General features: G+C 39.7%; 1 long non-coding RNA gene across 1 annotated transcript in view; it reads right to left on the bottom strand.

Moving 5' to 3' along the window:
• Window positions 1-12,435: 12,435 nt before the first annotated feature.
• Window positions 12,436-17,314, bottom strand: part of LOC105355690 (uncharacterized) — a 64,834-nt gene continuing 59,955 nt past the window's right edge. The window contains exon 5 of the long non-coding RNA XR_013647472.1: window positions 12,436-17,306. This is a non-coding gene — a long non-coding RNA (uncharacterized LOC105355690). The remainder of the gene's footprint in view (window positions 17,307-17,314) is intronic.

A 17,314-nucleotide genomic window follows, 5' to 3' on the forward strand; every position in this document is an offset into this window, starting at 1 on the left:
GTATTTTGAGGAGCTGATGAACGAGGAAAATGACAGGGAAAGAAGGGAGGAAGATGTGGTTGTTGTGGAGCAGGAAGTAGCAGAGATTGGAAAGGAGGAGGTTAGGAAGGCTCTGAAAAGGATGAAGAGCGGAAAGGCCGTTGGTCCTGATGACGTACCTGTGGAGGTATGGAAGTGCTTAGGAGAGACAGCAGTGGAATTTCTTTTTTTTTCAATAGGATTCTAGAGAGTGAGAAGATGCCTGAGGAATGGAGGAGAAGCGTTCTGGTTCCGATCTTTAAGAACAAGGGTGACACGCAGAACTGCAGCAACTATAGAGGAATAAAGTTGATGAGCCACACAATGAAGCTGTGGGAAAGAGTAGTGGAAGCCAGGCTTAGGAAGAAGGTGGGGATTTGTGAGCAGCAGTATGGTTTCATGCCCCGTAAGAGCACCACTGATGGCATTTTTGCTTTGAGAATGTTGATGGAAAAGTACAGAGAAGGTCAGAAGGAGCTGCATTGTGTGTTCGTAGATTTAGAGAAGGCGTATGACAGGGTGCCGAGGGAGGAGCTGTGGTACTGTATGAGGTCGTCTGGAGTGGCAGAGAAGTATGTCAGAGTAGTTCAGGACATGTATGAGAGAAGTATGACGGTGGTGAGATGTGCTGTAGGTGAGACAGAGGAGTTCAAGGTGGAGGTGGGACTACACCAAGGATCAGCTTTGAGTCCTTTTTTGTTTGCTATGCTGATGGACAGGATGACAGACGAGGTAAGACAGGAATCTCCCTGGACAATGATGTTTGCGGATGACATTGTAATTTGCAGTGAGAGTAGAGAGCAGGTGGAGTACCAGCTAGAGAGGTGGAGGTTTGCTCTGGAAAGAAGAGGCATGAAGGTCAGTCGTAGTAAGACAGAATACATGTGTCTGAACGAGAGGGATCAAGGTAGAAGCGTTAGGTTACAGGGGGCTGAGGTGAAGAAGGTGCAGGAGTTTAAGTACTTGGGGTCAACAGTTCAGTGTGATGGGGAGTGTGGAAAAGAGGTGAAGAGGCGAGTGCAGGCAGGTTGGAGCGGGTGGAGGAAAGTGTCAGGAGTGTTGTGTGACAGAAGAGTGTCAGCAAGACTCAAAGGAAAGGTGTACAAGACAGTGGTGAGACCAGCTCTGCTCTATGGGTTAGAGACGGTAGCAGTGAGACAGAGACAAGAGGCTGAGATGGAGGTAGCAGAGATGAAGATGTTGAGGTTCTCCTTAGGAGTGACCAGGTTAGACAGGATAAGGAACGAGTACATCAGAGGGACGGCTCATGTTGCCTGTGTTAGCGACAAAGTCAGAGAAGCCAGACTGAGATGGTTTGGACACGTTCAGAGGAGGGATAGTGGATATATTGGTAGAAGGATGTTGGAGATGGAGCTGCCTGGCAGGAGGGCAAGAGGACGGCCAAAAAGGAGATACATGGATGTCTTAACAGAGGACATGAAGTTGGCTAATGTTAGGGTAGAAGATGTTCATGATAGAGCGAGGTGGAAAAGGATGATTCGCTGTGGCGACCCCTGATGGGAAAAGCCGAAAGAGAAAGAAGAAGAAATTGAGATTGAAAAAGCTGCTCTGTAACTGGTCAGTTTATGTGTGGCATTCATTTGAATGGTGGATGTCACAGTAGGCCGCAGTGAAATCTCCATAATGACAGTCAGAGCCTGAAGCCCAGCATGTTTCCAATTAAATCGAATGTTGTAGGCTCACGGAGAAGACACCTCCCCTTGTGTCGCCCCGGCGCGCCGTCACAGAGCGTCAAACAGGGAGGAGAATCTAATAATCTGCAGTGCTTAGTCTGTGAAACTGCTGTGGCTGTGGAATGAAGAGCACACGCCACATCCTCGTTTGGTGTCGACATGTAATTGTACCGCAGTATTTCTCCTCTTGAGTGAACGCCTGCAAGACACCAAGCCTTAGTGTATGCAGCTCATGCCATAAATAGAAATGTGCCACCCCCTGTAGGCTAAAATTCACCCCCAACACAAGGCTAGCCTAATCCCTTAGCTGAGCGAAGAGTTGCACGGCTCTGAATTCTCTCTGGAAGCAAGATCGGCGATGACGGCTTTGATCCTCCATGACACCTCTCAGTGAACACAGGCTGTGAAGCAGCCTATGGTTGGGGCTTTCTCTACCCTCACTGTTTGTTTGACTGACTTTGTCATTTGGCTGTTTGAGTTGCTTCTTCTTATGTGCGTCCGCCTTGCAGACATTTGACCGAGTGTTTTCAGAAATGACAGATAATGTTGTGCTTTTCTGGTAACGTGTCTCTTGAGTAATTTGTTTGCTGTAAGTAAGACAAAATAAGTTATTTCTGTCAGGGACAAACTGCACTAATAAATAATATGGAATGGTAGCATGTTTTATGTATGCTGCATACTATTGATTATTCAGATCAGCTGATTAGCATAGGCAGAAGCTAACTCGGTCAACGAGGAGAAGCAGGGGATCTCCAAGAGCTTCCGAGGTTCCAGAGATGCGTAGAGGTTCTCCAACCGGCATTAGAAGTAGAGAGTGGGTCTCATATAATTATAATGTTTAACAGGTGAAAAAAGGGAAGTGTTAAACACTGCTCACTGAGTTTAACAACACAAACCATAAAAGGTTCATAACAATCAAAATGCAAGGCCAAAATCCATTAAAGACATGAAGTTCTGCAGAAGGTTCAATCAGTTGTTCCAATCCACTGTATCTGAGAAATCGACCGAGTGAGAGTGACGTCACCCAGAGGAATAGGTTAACTTCCAGCTCCAACCAAATGAAGTCAAAACAGTCGTCCTTTTGTTGCAATACAGAAACCGCCATGTTGGAGCCAGAGACCATCAGTAAGCAGTGATTGGTTTGAGTCCGTCTGAGACAATATCTCCATGGCAACCACTCTCACCAATCAGGAGTGAGCTTGTTGGAAGTCAACACCGCTACCACTTGAAAGCGGGCTACACGAAATCTGTCAAACATTTTAAATGTTGGACATGGGAGCCAGCAGGCTCCACCTACTTTTATTGAAGCTACTGATTGGTCAGTAAATAACTTAAATATCTTTTTTTTTAAAGAGAATTATCAAGAACATGTTAAAAAAAAGGTTTCAGATCAGGAATGTTTATTCTGACCAATAGAATGACTAAGTAACAGCTGTTTATTTCTCTATAGAAGTCTATGGGATTTTGGCTTCTTGGAGCCCGCGAGGACTTCCTGTTTGGAACGCCAGGGGGGAGGAGTCACTCTGTCCAGTTCTCAGATAAAGTAAATGGTTGTCACACAGTCGAGTGTGTGAAATTTGTTCTCCCCATTTGACCCCTCCCCTGGTGGAGCAATTAATGCTGAGAGTCAAGCATGGAGGCTTTGGGTCCCATTTTAAACTCTTTGCTTTGACCTGAGCGGGGATTTAAACCCACGACCTGCCAGTTGCAGGGCAGACTCTCCACCACTGTAATAACTGAAGATAATAGTATAAAATTTCAAAAGATGCTTTCAAAATTTTCATCCAGAAAGCACCAGAACTAAAGCGACTGTTTAAGATAGGAACATTTAACTATTCGGAGAAAGCATTTAATGCAAACAGTTTTATTTAAAAAGATGGAGTAAAAAGAAACATCTAGACATTTGCCTCCCTGTTCTGTCTGCGTCTTTTATCCACGGTCCAAGGTTTTTGTGTTTTTAAGATACAAGTTAGCAGGAGAAGACAGCTACTGTTGCAGATTTGTTTTTATTTTATCTTTTTTTTTTCTGTATTTAAATTGTTGTTTTTTAGTCGTTTCTGACATCACAAATGATTCATCTATAAAGCCCAGGTTAAATTGAACAACAATAAATTAACAGAAGTTGCCTGAAGCAGCGCATTTCTGTTTCCATGGAAACGTTTTACAGCTGCTGGGAAGGAACAATGCGGCGTCACGTCAGAGCTGTTGTTGCGTGGTCTCTATTCGATAACGCCCGGACTGGAAACAAATGTTCCCTGTGTGTGCTTGTTTTAAAGGAAAGTCTCAGATGTGACGAAACAAAGCATCTCACACGCTTTTATGAAAATACTAAAAGGAAACGAATAATAAGAAAAAGTCCATTAAATCTCTTTTTGAGGACGAAAAAAAGGAACCAAAAGAAGTTCCTGGTAAAATGCAGAATGAAGAACTGTCAGAACTGGAAAACAGAAAGGCTTGAGGCTGTAGAAAACCTAGATGGCAGAAACATAAAGACTTTATTTAACTAAACGTATTTATTTAATCGCAAAGGCTGTAAAACTAATCACTACACACTGCAGTGGAAACGTATCAGTCCATCATTTCAGTCCAATGTGAGCAAACACTGAATTTAGCAAAGACGTGACCATACAGTGTGCTAGAATGGTCTAATAATGCTTTATGTGAAAAACAACAGAGGGCTGAACTTTAGGAAACCAATATGTGAATGTGAATTTGACGTTCATTCTTGTTTACTAGTTTGCTTGGACACATATTTCATTTACACTTGTTTATCATGCTAGAAATCCAAGGAATCTGCAAAACTTCTCTGTTCCGTAGGTATTTCTGTCTGAGTCTCACTGGTTCAAGCTTTGACTAAAGATGCGCTGAATCTAATAAGGTTAATCGTATATTTCAAAATTAACCAATATTGACTATAAATCCCATCAACCGAATCATTGTTAAAATGAATGTGTGTCGGTATTCTAAGCAGCAAACAAAAGTGGAACAAAATTCCATTGCATCATTTTAAAAAATGATCTGCTTTAGTCATCCATCACTAAACCGATGTAAGAAAGTAAAAACGAATTCAGGTTTTAAGTTCTTTTCTTAAACCGAACTGTTGGCGGAGCAGAACATTCATCTCCATCTATAGAAACCAAGTGCTTCCAAAAGTATGGAAGAGCTGACAGAGGCCAAATCCTGAATGCTCTCTGATTGCTCTTCTGTCACACACCCTGCCCACAACGCTCCATCTCATTTACACACACCCTTCATTCTTCTGTGCAAACGCTGGCGTGGAATGATGGGAAGGAGATTGACAGATACGGAGTCTTAGTGTCAAGTGGTCCTTAGCTCTTTATCCAGCTGAGCTTTTTTTTTTTTTTCTTGCAGCGCAGGGCGCTTTCACTGAGTCTGCACCACTCTGAGCTCGCACATATAGATTCCACTTTATGGTCACTGCTCGCCAGACTGTCTTCAAGTTCAACTATCAGGACAAGTGTGGCGGACTCAACATAAAACACTAAACCACTTAACCAGATCCAGCTTTCATTCAGTAACATGTTCTTTTTGGCCAACAACTTGTATTTACATCTCTAGCTTCTTTTGAGTCCCACTTCAATCATTTTTTAAAATCTATCTTCAAACATAGTAGTATGTTTAAAGGCTGTCATCTGGACTTCAAAGTTAGAAAACGTTTGACCTCTAATCCAAGAGGCTTTGTACTTTCTGAATTAGCTGGTTAAAGAGCTAGTATATATGCGCTCATGGGGGAGGAGTCAGACCTGAAACTGGATTGTATTGTCAACTTAGCCTACATGGTTTCGGGTCGTTAATAGTCCTTTGTCCTCAACTGGGGGTTGGGGAGCCGGTGACTCCCTCCCCAAATTGGTCGTCTCTTTCAGCTGTTAATGACCCAGGTGGAACTGGTTCGGTTTGTTTGGTTTTTAGAACACTGCCGTAGATGGATGGAAGAATAAACCTGCGACCATCATTCTTATTAAGAGAAGGTTTATCCTTCTTGACAAAGATGGCTTCTTTCACTCCTCCCTCAAACCATCCTTTCTCTCTGGCTAGAATTCGGACTTCACTGTCCTCGAACGAGTGGTTTGTGGCCTTCAGGTGGAGATGCACTGCAGACCCCGGTCCACTTGGGTTGGCTCTGCGATGTTGGTAAAGCCGCTTGTGTAGAGGTTGTTTGGTTTCTCCTATTTATTGGTCACTGCAGTTCTCTTTGCAGTGGATAGAGTACACAACATTACTCTGTTTGTAGCTAGGAATTTTGTCCTTTGGATGAACCAGTTTTTGTCTGAGAGTTTTAACTGGTTTGAGATGAACTGGGATATTATGTTGTTTGAAAATCCTTTTTAGTTTTTCAGACAGGCCTGAGATATAAGGAATGGAAATACTGTTCCCTTTTGGTTCTTGTTCCTTCTTGTCTTGTTTTCTTGTATGTTGGGATCTGGTGAATGTCCAGTTGGGATATCCACAGGTTTGGAGGGCTTGACAGATATGTTTTCTATTTTTAAAGCATTCCCAGTGCTCTTTTAAATATGATTATGCTTTAGTTTTTTTTGTTTGTTTTTTTTTAGACAAAAAAAATAAAAAAACTATTGTCTTCTAGGACATAGTTTCTGTACAGCAACACCGACCCCCTTCACCTCTCTGTTACTGCAGCTTACTTACCCACACACCCCCAACCTAACATTAGCGGTGCAACAAACATGGGACGCAATACTGGAGCTTTTCCAGCCATACATTTTACAGCCAGAGGCCGGCTCAGACGAGGAAAACAAAGACTTAGTCTAGTCGTCTATAAGTGGATTCATCAGAATGGAGCGGAGCAGTGAGCTTATGCCCCGCCCAGCATATTTTCTACATCACAAATGGGGCGGCCGTGGTGCAGCGGTAGGGTGGTCGACCCATGATCGTAAGATAGCTGGTTCGATTCCCGCCTTGCACGCCCATGAGTCTAAGTGTCCTTGGGCAAGACACTGAACCCCACCTTGCCTCTGGTGGTAGGCAGGCGCCTGTGTTTGGCAGCGGAGCCGCCATCAGTGTGTGAATGTGTGAGTGAATGTGTGTGACTGGGTGAATGGGTCTGTGACTGTAAAGCGCTTTGTCCTTGTAGGAAGAAAGGCGCTATACAAGTATACGCCATTTACCATATTTTCTACATCACAAATACGATCTTTTTCAAATGAAGTTCTTTGTGCCTGATCCACAACAATTTGAAATAAGAAATAATTCGCAACGCAATTTTGAGCACAATATCTCACTATGATCAGAAAAAGGCCACAATAACATAAGAATACAAACACAATTACTAATCAGAGTGAGTCTTAAACAACTATCTAACAAACTTACAATTTACAATACAAACCTAAAATTCCAAATCACCAACCTAGAAATGTAAATACGTTGTAAGATGAAATCCAATGATTAAAAAAAATGTTTAAAAAACGCGAAACTACCTTAACTATTTTAATAAAAAACAATGAGAAAAAAAATACATTTAAAAAATGAAAAAGCATAAAATTACCTCAAGCACATTAACTACAATGTTAATAGGACATTAACATGGTAGATGTCTAAACAATTAAAATATTTTATTTTTACTTTTGACATGGTAAAAAAAAAAGCATATTTTGTTCAAATTAAGTTTAGAGCAAGTAAAAAATCTGGTCACGTTTTAAGTAGTTTTTCTTTAGTTGACTTAGAATCTACCATTTGACTTTTCTGCTCAGTGTCAGTATATAAAGTAATCAAGAAGAACAACTGGATCAATAACTGCACCAAGGACACAGTGGCCATCATCTGGAAAATCAGCACAGGAGCAAAAACATCATGGAGGCTCAAACCGCAGACCTTGTTCTGTCTTCAACAGACACAAAGAGACTTCTGGAAAAAGAAATCCTTAGGAAAGTTGAAAATCGATCATCTGCTGAGCAAACAGCATAATAACGTATCTAACATTTGAAAAAAACATTTGAGTTTGAGGTCTGCTACTTTTTTTAGGCAATTACTCCACTTGTTTAGGCCTTAAATATTTTATTTAGTACTTAAGCACACTTCAATATTTATCTGATTTTATGATTATGGTCTGTAGATATGAAAAATCTAAAATTTGGTGTTTTGGAAAATTGAAATAAATAAATAAGGACCTTCAAAAGTTAAGGGAACTGGAAGATAGAAAAAAAAATACATTTGGATGCCTGAGCAGCCTGAAGAAAGACACAAAGACGCTTTATCCACGTAGAAGAAACTGCTCCGGCCAATAGTATCACTGTATCAATGAACAATGCTGGCTGTGTAACCCTTGTGCTATCTTAGATGACCCCCCCCTCACATTGACGTGTTCTCCCCACCATGACAAAGGTGGATAAAGGTGGAAAGATTTCATGTAATCCATGGACACCAGTGAAGATCACAAATCATTGAAGAAAAAAGGTTCAGAGCACTGTCTAGTGGGTCTAGATGACCCAACTCCCAATGGTAAAGTGCCTTGGATAGCACAAGGGTTAATCTATTTTAGTCCAATCGATAAGAAGCTAGCAGTTAACATGTTAAAAAAGTGTCTGGTGCTCGCCAAGTGTTCCCATCTATGAATTTGTCTACTCTTTTTGGATCGCGTCACATTCAAATTACCTTGAATACCAATCGATTTGGTTGTTTTTCCATCTTATAAAATAATCATTTTTTTGCAGTTACATACTTTTGGAGCACATTAAATTGCTTGATTAATGGTTGAATTCAGCTGTGACGTTTTATTGGCCGACAGGTCAGACAGCCCTTTTGTTTGAGAGTCATTGAGTACAGATATATGCCAGATAAGAAACATTACAAAATATTTTAAAGCCATGAAGTTTATGAATGGCTCGGTTTGCATCTCAATGTAAAAACAGATCGGTGCATAAACAAGGTGACATACTGGGGTGTCACTGAAAACTTGCCAACAGGGCCGGCTCTGCATTATAATTTAGCGAGCATCTCGAGTCTTCGGCCCACAGAGGAGACAGCTGCCAATTCAAATTGCCTTGCCTCTGCTCTGTGATGGATGAGCCCTCTCATTCTTCCACCTTGCTGACATAATTGATGTTTCAGTTGTGTGATGCTGTGTTTGCGGTCTTGAAGGGAAAAAGAAGAGTCCTCCAGATAAAGATTCTGAGGTTGAAATCCACTGGATCAGTTTTATATCTATTTTTGACCCACTGTAATGAGTTCTGATGCTTGAAAAAGAAAAAAAACACACAACTAGAGCTGTGACGGTGTGGGATTTTTGATCACCGCAGTGATGAATCAGCAGGGGGCGCAGTGTCGCAGTTAACCGCAACCCCCCCCCCAAAAAACGCAAAATTCCCCGGTGGCCATGTCGCAAATGAATACAATTACAACGCAGTATTCTTTATTAACAAATAAGAGTAAATACTAACTATCTAACTTATTTACTAATATTATAGGTGTTGTAGAATGACTGTGTGTGTGTGTATCAGCGCGCTGCGTTTGTAGGAGGAAGGAGGGCACACACGTGTGTTGGGGGTGCGTGTTGATTCCTCTGCAGCGGACCGCTCTCTAGCTGCACGCTAGGCTTCTCCTGTGCTCTCTGGTACAGACATCTTCCCAGAATATTATATATTGCCCAGTAATAAACCAGACTGCAGATACTTTGTCACCCATCCGGTAGCCATGAAGCATGACACCCATGAAGAACGCGGGGCAGGAGGCTCCGCCTTTGTTTGTACAGACACGTAACTTTGCGCTGCACAAAATAGTACTGAAACAAAACATGTAGTGATATTCATTGAAATCTAACAGCGCTCGTTCATGTTTGGTCTTACGGAGTGAAGGAGAACGGTAATACCCCCCCCCCCCCCAACACAAAATCCTCCAGCAGGCGGCCGTGTCGCGCACTCAAGAACGCACGCAGCTTGTAATGGAAATGAATACAATGGAAGTTAATAATTAGAACGCAGTTAATGTCGTATTTCCTCACGAGACGGAAACTTCTGTTGCAGAATGAGGATGTGTGCTTCTGAAACCGCGCATGTGTGTGTGTAAGTAGAGGGGGCGCGCCGCGTGCAGTGTAGGGGGAGTGAAGGAGAACAGTAATAAAAGGTTTCTCCCAGAAGCCCTTGAAGTCTAAACACAGGACAGGCAGAAAAAGGAAATTATCAGCGAAGATGAATGTGTTTAATGTGTTTATTATATTTCCAATCACGCACCATATGCAGAAGTTTTAAAAAAAATCTTTCAAAAAAAAAAAAGTGCCGTGATGAGGTGATGACTCATCACCTCATCATCCTGCACATTCGCATGTGTGCAATCTGTTCTAGAAAAAACAAGTGTGAATATTTGTTACGTCCCAGACCACTGATTTATGACATTTATAAATATAGTAGAGTAAAGTACACTATAGGTGATATAATTATCCCCCAAAAAGTGCAGCATAATGTTGGATTTTAAATGAAATGGATGTGATACTGTAGCAGGAAGTAAATAAATCTTCAAAGTCAAGTATTGGTCAAGGTTCAAATTTTCAAAGTAAAAGTATCAAGTGTTTTTCATAGATGAAAACAAAATTATTCTAGTTTTTAAAAAAAGTTTTGGGAAAAAAAATTATTTTGTTTTAAATGTAGTCGACAATTTAAAATAAAAAAGACATGCATTTTTAATCAAGAAGATTACAAAAAATTATGGGACATAACATGAGCTGAACCAGAGCGTGTCGGTAAAATGTTCATCAGCAACGTTAAAGACATGAATTCAATATTTTCTCCATAACAATTACCATCACCAACTATAGTCCAAACTCTGACACAGAGAAATACAAAAACATTTCTAATACAACTCAAAAAAGAACTGCATTTGTGGTACGTCATACCTACAGAAATGGGATTGGAGACGGCAGAACAAAACACCACCAATATTTCTGAGAACTGCACAACCATTAACATAAAAAAAATAGCGTCTAGGCTTTTGGTTTATTCATCTTTTGTTAGATTATGAGACAGGGCCTGAGTAACTTCATGTAAGTCAATTATGTGATGGTCTTCTTATTGCATGTAGAAACTATATGTTTTTACCTTTTCTTTGGTTTGCTAATTAATATTTTTCGCATATTTTTTCAACCCCAAGTAAATGGAGAGGCGATGAGCTGTAGTAGTCATTTCGGGTGATGTTATTTGCTGTTGTTTACGTGTGACCAGCACAAAAACTGATGGACGTTCATGCTGGCCTCGCGTAATACATGCAGGCAAGATGCATATGGCAGCATGAGAATCTCTGAGTCGCGCAGACAGGCAACATTTGGAGTTGTTTACAGAAAAGGCCTTTTTTGTTTGAAATGGCCAGACGGAGGGAAGCAACCCTGAAAAACAAAGCCAAGTCCTTGGAGGCAAACAACCAAACAAGAAATGTAGGTCAGAGCAAAGAAACTACAGAGCTGGAGGAAGCAGCACATCATGTTTATACATTAATGGATTCTTTGCATTTCCCCACATTTGAGTCATCCTTAATCTGTCTTCCCTCCCTAATATTAGCTCTGTCATTGTCTTTTATCATCCAGCCTCATGATTAGGAAAAATCTTCAGGCGTAATTGCTGCGTCTGAGCGAGTAATCACTCTGGAAGCTGACAGATATGCTGAAGTTCAGGTTAAGAGGTGCTGAGATGTAACACCAGGACTGTGAGCTGAACTCAGCACATCCAGGCTGATAACAAGGCCACCACAAAGTCAGTTAAAAGTCCATCAATGTTGTTTGGGGAAACTTCAAAAACAGAGAGAAAACATCTCCAGGTAATGATGTGCCGGCTCTGCCCTCATCTACAGGGAGGTACGTTTCATTTTAAAGAAGAGAAGAGCTGGAAAGAGTACAGGAAAGAATGGCAGGTTTGAAATGTAAAAAAAAAAAGAATTTGGAGAGTTTGTTATTCTCCAGATTTGACTCTTTATTGATACATTTTCCCTCTTTCATACCTTAACCTCAAACCAAATAGTTTTATGTGATGTTTGATCAAATTGCTGCAAACGCCTGAATCTGGACGGATCCATAGCTACAAACACAAACTACTGCTGGAATCGATGCGTTTCTGTGCCACTTTGAAGAAAATTTCCTTTATGGAGTCAAATCAGGATCAGCTTAAAGCGTCTATATCATGTTATTCTTAAGTTTCTCAGAGTAAACTATATCTATATATATTTAATATTACTTTTGGCACATGAAAAAAACTATTTCATATAATTATGAAGAATTATATATGTTCCCACTAGCTCAGCTGAGAAAGTGGGCGTGCCTGTTAGCCTGGGGGCAGTGCTGGCAGTGCAGACTCTTCCTGGAAGGGGCTGTTCTCACTTTGTGATGTGACGATGTGAGAACCCGCTAGTTTTCGTGGATTGGGACGGGCGTGTGGTCAGACCGCAGGTTTTTAGAGGAATACTCAGGAATGCTTGAACTGATCAAAATACCACTCTGGGGTTGTTTTTTTGGTGAGGAATTAACATTATAATGCATCTAAAAGCTCAAAAAAGTGAATTTTGGTGGTATATGCCCTTTAAAGTGAATTAAAATTTATAAAATGGAAAACAATTTTAGTACACATTGTGAACTTGAATGCATTTCAATAGCTTGTATTAAAGATTTGAAGAAGAAAAAACAGAAAATTTGAAATTCTAATCTAAAAAAATCTTTAAACCTTAAACTGTTACAAAAAAAATATTGTTTATTTGTAACACCTGCTGATCTTTATTCTTAACTTTTTTTTCTTCAATTCTATTGCTCTTTGTTTTGAGTCCTCAATTTACAGTTGAGGGATTCCATAAATATCTGTTCCCTTTTTGTCTGACAAAAACACAGGAAGACAGAAATGCTTTAGTTTGACCCCAAACCCTCAAAAAGCTGTTGTGTTTTTTTTTATTTGGATATAAATTGTTATGTTAGATTGTTTTACACATCCATGAATCCGCCAGTTAATTTAGAATCACATTCCGTCACATTTTCAGACACATTTGAACGTTATTAGTAATGAAAACGTATGAGAGGAAAAGAAAAAAATAGTGTCCTACCCCCGCAGCGGCTCTCCCGCGATTACTATAAAAGCGCGCGCACGTCACTACTGTTTCTAATGCGTCCGTCTTTAATTAATGTTCCTCCTCAAACAAGAGTTGATGAGGAACTAAAACTAAATTTCTAACTGCCAAAAATTAATAAACAATAATACGACGGAGTTTTAGGGCCACGGTGAGGAAAAAAAATTCTGGCCAACATGACGAGATTAAAGTCGTCATGTCGACTTTAATCTCGTCATGACGAGAAAAAACTCGACACAAAGTTTCGAGAAAAAACTCGTCGTGTCGAGATAAAAGTCGAAATAAAGTTTCGAGATTAAAGTCGCAATGTTGCGCGAGAGCAGTGAAGCTGAGTCTTTCAGGAGTATTCAGTGTTATGGCTAATGTTAGTGAGCTAGTGGCTGTGTATGTAAGAGTTTACGACAGTTTTATGGCCACCAAAAACTCGTAAATTTACGGGAAAAAATTCATAGATTAAAAAGGAGAAAACACCGAAATTGTCTGTTTATCGGAGCCTAGCTTGAAGATGAAATATGTTGAGCCTTTTTGGGAAGCTTTATTTCCGGATTATAGGTTTAAAACAAAGAGATTCTGAACCTTTTGGCGATTCAAAATCAGATTATTGTCAGTGGAGCCGTCTTTCCGGGGTTCGGTGTCGGTAAAGCGGACTTTCATATGAAAATAAGGAGCTCAGAGACACGTTTGGGTGTAGAGGATCGCTGCAGCCTTTATTCTCCTTATCATTCACATAACCTGAAGTTCATCTGTCACATTACGTCATGAACCTGTCATCCGATCACCAATGCGGAAGTAAACAGTGTTACATACGCCCCCTCCTGCAGATGAAGCGACCCGTTTGATCATTAAAAAACAAAGATGAATGAAAATAGTCTGTTATATTAGCATTACAACGTTGAAAAAGGCAAAAAGTGCTTCTCCTCCTCAGACGGAAGCATCACACAAACATAGAGATCTTGTCTTTGGAGGAGGAAGAAAGGATTCAAGCGAACAGCTGCAGGGACACCCGATGACGGCTTCATCGGGCTGCAGTGATCCTGCAAACCAACCATCAATAAATAAAACTTTAATGAATCGTAAATCAATCAAATGAGCCTCCAGACATTTGGAACGTTATCAATAAACATTCAGCTCACCTGTTCAACAAAGTTTAGTTGGTCTGCTCTGCTGCTGCACGGCGTTCACCTGCTGCTCTGCATGATGATGCTCACTTCCACAATAATCTCGTAAATTTACAAGTTTTTTTCTCTCTCGCGCAACATTGCGACTTTAATCTCGAAACTTTATTTCGACTTTTATCTCGACAAGACGAGTTTTTTCTCGAAACTTTGTGTCGAGTTTTTTCTCGTCATGACGAGATTAAAGTCGACATGACGTCTTTAATCTCGTCATGTTGGCCAGAATTTTTTTTCCTCACCGTGGCCCTAAAACTCCGTCGTAATAACCTGTCCCACGTTTACTTCAAAAAATAAATAAATAAATGCGCGTGGCGTCACAAGCGTGGCTTTTTAATTTACGTTCCCCCCCTCAACAAAGAGTTAATTAGGAACTAAAAACTAAGTTTCCAGTGGACAGGTCAGACAAAAAATAATCATATTTTAAAAAGTTTCATTTATTTCAGCTACATTTAGTCTGAATTCCCTCACTACTTCCTAACCCTTAAAAGACTATAGCCTGGGACCGTCTGTGACGTCACTCATTAGCAAAGTAAGAACAAAAGCTTTTACTTATTAGTGACATTTTACTCGCTGTTTTTGATTCTTCTTTTATTTCTTTTTTTATTTTCTATTTTTAGTTATTTATTTCCTTCTGTGATTGCTTCATTCGGTTATTATTGAATACCAGCTTGTTTTAAAAATCTGTTACTTATAGTTTTTTTCTTAATAATTAAGATTTTCTCAAGGTTAAAACAATTTTATTCTGTATTCAGAACTGTGTTGTATTCTTATATTTTATTGTTATCAATGTTGCATTTTTGTGTTATATTCTGTAATTGTTCAATAAAATAAAACAAATAAAATGAGTATACAATTAAAACATTTTAGGAAGACTATTAATCCACTGTGTTCTGATGTTTAAAAAGATCTGTACACATTTTAGATAACTGATCTGCATTTATGCTGATTACCAAAATAGAGTTATGTCTATTTTTACATGATATTTAAGTAATTCATCTTTGTCATGTGATACATTGATACTAAAGGATTCTTAATTCTGACTGATAGAAGGTTATGAACTGGCTAATGATAAATAATGTAATAAAAATGGTAGAACAGGGGTGGGATTATATCGGTTCGCTTCCTTCCAAACTCCGTTCAAGCAATTTTTGATTTAATGTCTAATTATCCTAAGTTTGATACGTCTTTGAATGAATGTAAAACTGCTGATTGTATTGTTTTGTGCATTAATCTTTCTTTGAAAGCTTGAAATAAACCATTTCAAATCGATCAAATCGATCCATGTTGAGGATCAGATTGACACTTAATTCTTTTTGGTAAATATTCTCCCACAGTGTACAGTTAAGATATGGTATTAAAGCATTTCCGTCATGAATCCACGGGTCGGAGACCAGAAGCAGCAAAGTAATGTCATCCAGTTGTGTTGGCTTTGCCATACAAGCCCCCTTGTTTTTTATTTTGTTTTTTTTTATTAAGATGGGGTCAACAAGGAAATTTGTAAATGTTACACTGGAGTTTGTGAGGGAAGCTAAAAAGTTTCAGATGCTCTCTGTTCTGCCTGTTTTGTGAAACTGTACGGTGAGCCATATGTTTGTGGCCTCACTTTTTTTAGTGCACAGCCAAAAACATCACAGTCAAAGCCTGAGCCAGAACAGAGGAACTGGAAAGCCACCAGATCTGCATAGAAACAAACTTGATATAGAACAGCATAAACATTTGATGCTGTTCTTCAAAGAGGCTGCAAACGTCTGTTGGAGGTCGTTTCAGGTTTGCAGGAGAAGAATTGTTTCCTTAAATTAAGCGGGAGAAGGAATGAGCTGTAAAACAGCTATATAAATCTACAAAAAAACATTTTTGTGTTGAACTCTTGTTGAACTTGGCAGAGAGGGGGAAAAAAAGTTTACAAAGTAAAATCCGGCGTAGCTCCTGTTTTAATTTGGCCCCTCCCTGCTGGAGTCCAGAGCTGCAGTCCATGAGTCCCCCAGACATGTTCCTCTTTTTCCTTTTGTCTTTCTGCAGGATGCATTAAACTGATTTCATCTTTAAAGCCAGTTTCTCTTTTAGCTGATAGAATCAAAAGTGGTAAACTCGTTTTGGAGATAAAGCAAAGGCTCACGGGTTTAATTGACTGCAAAATACCAATTCCTGCATTACTGTGAGTTACTGTTTTGAATCTGAGCTTTTATCTGCTCTAAAGTGTAATGAAGTCATTTATTTTGCTTTGAAACTTGTTTTTGGATACTTCCTTTTGAAGTTATAGAACAGAAAACAGGTATTTTTAACACAATATTAAAGACACAAATTGTTCGTAACATGTGGATTGTTGTGTCTCCATTTTCTTACAATTGATCAACTGGATATCAAGTAACAGTTAAAACAGTAACTTGTGCTTCTACTTGTTAAATATTTTGACTTCCTTGTTGCCTTTATGCTGCTCCCTTTAGGGGGCGCCACAGCAAACCGTTCACTGCATCCTCTCCTCACTCACCTTCGTCTCCTCCTCCTCTTCATCCTCTTCAGATGTTCGTCCAATTTCATCTGACTTGAACTTGTGTTTTAATATTTATTTTCCTTTAATTAAATCATATATATTAAATATTTACAGGGCAGATCATCTCTGAGATTCTGAAAACCCAAAATGAAGCAGAAAGGGGAACACGGGTATTTCAAAATGGTGATATTTTGGAACAGAAATGTATTTATATGGCATTTCTTGGAGTCAGATTCAACTTTAATCATGATTAGTCTTTAAAAAACTGTGGTAATTTGCATTTATATTTTAATGCAGCATTAAATACTCACCTTGGAAGCATATGAAGCACAAATAAAAGATTTGAAAAGCATGTTGAACATGTCATTTCGTTATTAAACTGTGCATTCTTTTAAGACCCCCTCCAATGTAAATGCTGTTTTAATACGTTCTTGTGGCATTTTTCTGAACATGTAGAATACATTTATTAAAACTGAAGGTCAACATTGCATTTCTGAGTATTTCTATATTCAAATTGTTGTGAATCTGGAGCAGACAAAAAAAAAATGTTGTTTAAAAAAGATCTCATGTGTGACGTAGAAAACACAGTGGGCGGGGCCACAAGCTCCCTGCTCCGCTCCATTCTGATGCATCAGACAAATAAATCCATGAATGTCTTTGTTTTCCTCCTTTGAGCTGGAATCTGGATCCAAACTGTACGGCTGAAAAGCTCTGATTTGGCTCACCACTGCTGATGTTAGGTGTGTGTGTGTGTGGGGGGGGGGGGGGGGTGTAAGCCTGCTTGAGAGTATGTAAACAGATGAACGACTGGAAATGGAGACGGGGATGGCGCCAACACTCCCGCCGCTCTGCAGGAACTATGTCCTAGAAAA

Source organism: Oryzias latipes, chromosome 14 (assembly GCF_053564925.1).
Source record: "Oryzias latipes strain Hd-rR chromosome 14, Olatipes_Hd-rR_3.1".
In the NCBI taxonomy this organism is placed as follows: Eukaryota; Metazoa; Chordata; class Actinopteri; order Beloniformes; family Adrianichthyidae; genus Oryzias; species Oryzias latipes.